Below are 5,810 nucleotides of genomic sequence, written 5' to 3' on the forward strand. Positions count from 1 at the left end.
AGGACAAGAATCAACAAAATAGTGGCTCCATTCGGGCTCCGCTATTTTGCGCCATCAGTTCCCAGACACATCACTTGACCGTCACTGTGAAGCATCTCCAACTATGCAGTGATCGGGCAAATTAGGCAGTCACATGTGTGGGCTAGATGCGGAAAAACAAACTCTAAGGAGGCAATCAGTGTCTGTAAATCCTTGGCTGAAAGGCAGTTTAGGCAGGCCGTTTCATACAAAAATCCTCCAAGGGTAATCAGTTCAGGAAGACCGTTTCACATAAGACCATAAAGGAAAGCCCGCACTCCTTTGGGACCCTCCACTTGAGATCTCCCCCCAAGACAGTGGGGCTAGGTCTGGGATGTTCTATCAGGGATGCAGGCCTCACGGTGCTGTGCTATTCGTCTGACTCTAGAATGCATCTTTGGAATCCGGGGCCATGACGTAGGGCTCGGAGGACTGACGGTAAAGTGTGGTTCAGGTGTGTAGACAGCCCTTTTACTCCACAAGGGGCAGCCCACAGGGAAACAGCAAATGCACACCACGAGCTCCAGGTTGACCCGCATGATGTGCTGTGCTTGGCACCGTGCAGCCGCCAGGCTGGTATCGCACGACACTTCCAGCACACGGATGTGGGGGAAGCTGGCCAGCAGGCGTGGAGTGGCCGCCTCCCGGGTCTCCTCCAGGGAGCGGCCCAGGTGCTGGTAGGTAGCGGGGTCAGCGGGCTTGGTAGGGGGCTGCTACGGGCGCTGCTGCAGCTACCGCCGCTGCCGCCGCCGCTACTGTTACTACTTGTTTCGTGCTCGTTGCCACCGCTCGTGCTGCCGGTTCCGTGGCCAGCTGGCCGCTGCTTTCTGGCGCCCACTTACAATAGCCACACTCCCTCTTGGCAGGGGGTTTGGTCGGGCCGGCGGAGCCAGTTTTTGAGGCGTGAGGGCCGGCGGCGGCTTGCCCGGGCTGGGGCATCAGTGCACAGCATGAAGTGTAGCCGTAGACATCCTTGCTGCGCAGGATGACCAGCGAGAACTCGTGCCGCAGGCTGCAGAAGAAGTTCCAGAGCTCCGTATCCGAGGTCATGAAGTGCTTGGACTGAGGCATGAAGATTTCGAAGGCGCTCTCCAAGGCGAGCTGGGTGGGCTGGTCGGGCGTAGAGCAGCAGCGAGTCTGAAGTGACAGTCTCAACCATCCTACACCAAAAAAAGCAAACTTAAAATTATCTAAAAGTAAGTGTTTCCTTTTTAACTTTGTACATAAAATAGTACCACTTCATGAATAAAATGGTGTACCTCCAACCCAAGCAAAAATAGTGTAAAACAGCAAAACTGTCTTACATGCACAAATGAAATAGAATTGTTAGCCAGTATACTCTGAAAGTGCTTTGTACTAGTCCATCTCTAGACAAGACTTTGAATTCTGCTTCCCTCAGTCGAACCTTCTTTGAGAGAGGTTCTTTGTTGGTCATTGTGTCCTTGAACAACGGCGGCTAGGGTGGCCTGCATATGGAGAGCAGACGCGCACGCTCAGGCGGTTTTCTACAGCACTTCGTATACCGCGTACACCTTATGAGAGCTGGAGGTGTAATGTCGACGCTGGGGGCCTTATCCCCGGTGCTTATGCCAAGCTTCTCTACGTAGGAGCCTGCCGAGGCGGCACTCCCTCCTCTCTCTCCCTGGAGCTCTCCAAGCTCTCCAAGATTGATGCATTTTGTTGCTTGCGTTCAGGAAAGGTACTTTTTCATCTGGGCCTAAATGGGTTGTGTTGCAAGCCTGGGCTTACACGAGGTCGGCCTGACCCGTGACTTTGCCCCAGTCCAGCGCAACTCAAAGTAACCTTTTTAGAGCTACTTGCTTCTAAGCGCTTTATTGCATTTATTCTTTTAACATTCAATATCTCAACTTCTATACAATGGATGTTTGTTGTTTTGGTCTTGTTTTATTTATAATATAATACTGTATTTTTATAAACCTGTGTGGATTCTTTTTGTGGTGTATTCATTGTGTTACTGTGTGTGAGTGTGTTGCACAAATACTTTACACATTTCCTCTTTAGATAAGCCTGACTACTCTGTGCCAATCTGCCAGAGAGTGAGCACAGGCTATCTTTTAGTGTGTATCTAGCTTACCATGAATAGGATTGTGGCCACTGTTTAGACAAGGTGCATACCTTTGCCAACCAGATACCCAATTTCTAACAATGCGTATTTAACGGTTTAAAGTATGATGTTTTAATACAATTGTGGAAGATAAATAATATTTGTACGATCATATTTTGATCATGGTCATTGACTCAGCATAAGTTTGCATGCATTTGTGTCTTTTTGTTTTCTAGTGCAGGTAATAAGCACAGCCTTAAAAGCACAATATTAAAGGCAAGAGAGCTCACTGTGCCATACTTAGTTAAAATTATATATCTTGGCAAGGAGTAGACCCAGCCTTGGAATGATTTTTGTATGTGTATGGTACTTTTACAGAGCAAACCTCATCAGACAACAGTGAAGTGCTGTACAAGGTTAAATGCAAAGATATAGACAAGAAGTCAATCTTAAAGCTCTATCTTAAATTGGAGCAGGTTTGGGGTGCTCCACTCGTGATGGGCAATGGAATTCCAGTTTCTGTGTGAATCAATGGAGAAGATCTGCTGTCTTTTTGGATTTTCTGTGTTTCAAATCCGACATGTCTGTAGTGTGCTGAGTCTCACGGGAGATGATGAGTTAATCAGCCTAATAGGTGGGGTGCTAGCCATGATGGGGCTTTTTAGAGGATGCAATTGGCTTTGAAGATGATGCAGGGTGCAAAATGATGACGCTATACAAATTATGGTGAATGACTTATATTTTTCACTTAGAACGATTGCTTCACAGATATACAGAGGCCTCAGGGCTAAATAGCAGTGCTGAATTTGAGCTAGTAGTTTCAGGTGGGGCACACAGCACTGATTTGTTGGAGACTGGTACTTATTTTTCTCAGTACACTTTGATCATGAGCAAGGTAGGGAAAACGCAAAAGAGCAAAAGAGAAGGAAGAGAAAAATGGAAAACAATGAGAAAGGGGGAAAATGGGGATGAAAAGAACCTAGAAGAGTGAGATCCAGAGGCAGGGAGTGTCTGCTGGTGGATGAAGAAGTCTTGAGGGGGAATCAAGAGACTATGGCCTTGGAATTTGGCAACACGATGTTCAATAGAGTGGCTACAGGATCCTGAATAAAACTTTGGGCCTTAGCACATATATATTTTTTTACAAATTAAGGACTGAAGCACCCTGGTGGGGCCTGCCCTATTTATGAGTCCTTCCCCATCATCCCCAATCCACCACCGAGACTACGTTATGCCCCTGAAACTTAAGCCTTTAACTATCTAGAGAGAAAAGAAAGCACCCAAGGCTAGGTACTTTGGGCACATTGAATACAAATTGTTATGTTAGACCTGAGCCTCCCAAAAAGACATTGCAAAATACTGGTCGCACATAGCAATGACACAGAAAATGCACTCAGCTTACTTTTTTATTTATTTATTTATGCGTTTTTATATAGTGCGGACTTTACCCGAAGGCGTCAGAGCGCTTCACAATAGGAACAGAAAATTACAAGTGAACAAATTACAAAAGCAGGCGACAAGTTACTTGAGGTAAAAGTGACAATTGTGAGCAAACAAAATACATGAGGTAGCAAACAGTGCATTACAGGAGGAAAGAGTGACAAGTGTGCAGGTTACAAGAAAAAACAAAGTACAATTAGAGGTAATATACTGCAATATATGCTAGACACTCAGGCACAAGAACAAATGTTACTTAGGCAATGGTGGCACTTGTGCAAGTATCAAAAGCAAACAAAATGTGAGAGGTAGCAAACAGTGTGTTACAAGAGAAAAGTGGCGTGTGCATGTTACAAAGGAGTACCAAACACAGGTACACGGATAATACTGCAATAAATGGCATACAGTCCAACCACAAGAACACACTGGGAATGCATTTCCATAGTCATGGAGAATAGAGTTTTCAGTAATGGGAGGTCTCCCTTCAGATAATAGAGAGGGTGTGAATTACTTTTGGAGGTGACTTTGGAGGAGGAGAACTTTGAGGTCCGTTTTGAAGACCTGGCTTTTATGAACTTAGAAATTAGGCCTCTACTACACTTTTGATGCATTTCACATACCGGACCTACACTGGCTCTCGTTGAGAAGAGAGTAACTTTCAAACTGCTCACCCAAGCCTACAAATCCCTCCACAATATCGGACTCAAATACTTCAACGAGAGAGTCTCCTTCCATGTACACTCCGCTCCGCTAACCTCGCCCTGGCAGAGACCCCCTGCATCCGCAGACGCAGAGCAGGAGGAATAGCCTTCTCCTACGTCGCAGCCAAGGCCTGGAAAAAGCTCCCCGTCAGCATCATATGCTCCCCTACCATGCACACCTTCAGGAAGGACCTCAAGACCTGGCTCTTCGACTGACTGGAGCTGCGCCCTTTGCCCCCCCCCCCTCCCCCAGCACCTTCATACCCTCACAGGTGAGTTACGCGCTTTATAAATCCCTGATTGATTGATTGATTGATGGATTGAATGCTAAATGTGTATTTCTTGTAAATACGCTGTGTGCTTTTGTAAAACATACCTTGCATGTTGTCAGATTCTCTTCTGATGCTCTTCTGGTTTTATTATAAATCAATCATAAAATATTAATTACAGTAAAATAAAAAACAAAACAGACCTGAACGTTTGCGAGGAGAAAACACATAAACAAAGTTTAGCTTGAAAAAACGTACAACGATGCTTGGGGTATTTTTAACACCTTTCTGCGCAGTTACATTCAATAGACTGGACGAAAACCCGAGACATCGCAGACAATGTTCTGCAGTAACAATCTGATTGAAACTAATTGTGCGAAGAAATGCAGCTATCTGTGCAATGCGTTTCGTGACTTATTTAAAGTTTAGGTAGGCAGAGAGGCATGTCGGCACAGGACGGTACTGAAGGCCGAACCACTGAACCACTCAGAAATAAACTCAGATGGATTGTCGCGCTTTGAAGTCGGATTCTCAGTAAAAAAAAAAAACGCATCTGAGGCTGAATTGTGCTGCCTTCGATGAAACCAGAAAGTGTCAGAACGGTTTAGAGAAAAAGAAGCTAATTTATTACACCATTCAGAAGACCTGTGACTAGAACTTACAAATGGCTCCCACACGACATGATTGATACCTCAGCGAAAGTGTCGTAGACACGCGCCATTTCCTCTGTTAGGCCAACAATGTTAAGGACTCCGGCATCCTCAGATCTATGGGTCTGTTTTGCCTTTGCTTTGATCCTTTGTGAAGCGCAACAGCACAACACCTGCAAACCTGTTTCGGCCACGAAAGTCTCACCTTCCCCTTGAAGTGGACTGTGCTATTTCCAGGTCTGCCCTGTCAGGCATCTGCCACACAATGGGGAGAATGTGGTGACCACTGGGTTTAGACTAACCTCCGCGGGTCCTTGAGGTTGTTGATAACCAGTGACTATATAGCTAGCTGTGGTTGCACGAGGCCTTCTATCGCTGATTGACGAATCCGGTCTAACGCGCTGCCACAAACATAATTATGGGCCGGAAATCACTCATCCCTGTCAAGACCGGGTTAAGAGTAATGGAACCCCGTTCCAAGTGTTGGCATTGCACGAACCGTGACCGCGTGCATAAAGGAAGGCCCACACTGGAGGTGTCGCTAAATGAGAGATTTTCAGGTAAATGTTTTTGAAGAGAGAGGAAAGGAAAAGAGATTGATTATTGTAGGCAATGATTGAAATTTTTTTAGGGAAAGAACGAAAAGAAATACATGAAGGCTGCTTCCTTT

General features: G+C 45.8%; 1 pseudogene; it reads right to left on the reverse strand.

Annotated features, from left to right (window-relative positions):
• Window positions 1-341: 341 nt before the first annotated feature.
• On the reverse strand, window positions 342-4,604 carry LOC147722722 (coiled-coil domain-containing protein 71L-like; annotated as a pseudogene).
• Between the last annotated feature and the right edge of the window lie 1,206 nt (window positions 4,605-5,810).

This window comes from Lissotriton vulgaris, chromosome 4_1 (genome assembly GCF_964263255.1).
Source record: "Lissotriton vulgaris chromosome 4_1, aLisVul1.2, whole genome shotgun sequence".
In the NCBI taxonomy this organism is placed as follows: Eukaryota; Metazoa; Chordata; class Amphibia; order Caudata; family Salamandridae; genus Lissotriton; species Lissotriton vulgaris.